Source organism: Nanorana parkeri, unplaced genomic scaffold (genome assembly GCF_000935625.1).
Source record: "Nanorana parkeri isolate BGI_ZX_2015 unplaced genomic scaffold, ASM93562v1 scaffold2397, whole genome shotgun sequence".
Lineage (NCBI taxonomy): Eukaryota > Metazoa > Chordata > Amphibia > Anura > Dicroglossidae > Nanorana > Nanorana parkeri.
Window position 1 is genome coordinate 6027 of NW_017308665.1, and position 678 is coordinate 6704.

Here is a 678-nt window from a genome sequence, read left to right on the forward strand (position 1 = left end):
CATGCAAACAGATCACAGTTGAGGGTGGTTCCCTTTAATAGCCATTCACACATGTTTGTGTCAACCTGTGTGCATGTTATCAGGCCAAAATCACCCGGGTTTGTCAACTTTTGATCAGGGTCATTTGGGTAGTTTCTGTTGTCATTATGATTGGAAAAGAATAAACACAGTTGATTGATAATAAATGGCTTCAGCCAAACACTATCCATAAGTGACAGAAAGGTTTTTGTGTTATATCATTCATATTCTCAGAAAAATGGCCAGGAAAGCATAAATTCTGCCAGGGTGTGTAAACTTATCAGCACAAGTGTATACAGTACATATAGAATGCACTGCAGCAGTAGATAGTTTTTTGTGTGAACAAGAACAAAGCCCAGGCCCCGTCTTATTCACTCTTCCCTTGATCGTGGTGCCTCACTATGACATTGTCGTTGCTGAGCTGGAGAGGAGCGTCGCATCACTGCTGCTCGAGGGCGGCGCTCCAGGTGGGGTCCTAATTTAGGTGGTCGGCGACTGCTTGGAGTGACACGACACTCAGCGTGACACGGTAAGTAGAAAAAAAAACATAGTGAAAGCTTCGGCACTTTGCATCGGGGGATTTTCACGAATACAAGTACTGGTCAATATGCCCTGTATCGGTCCCGATACCGATGCGTGTATCGGTGCATCCCATATATA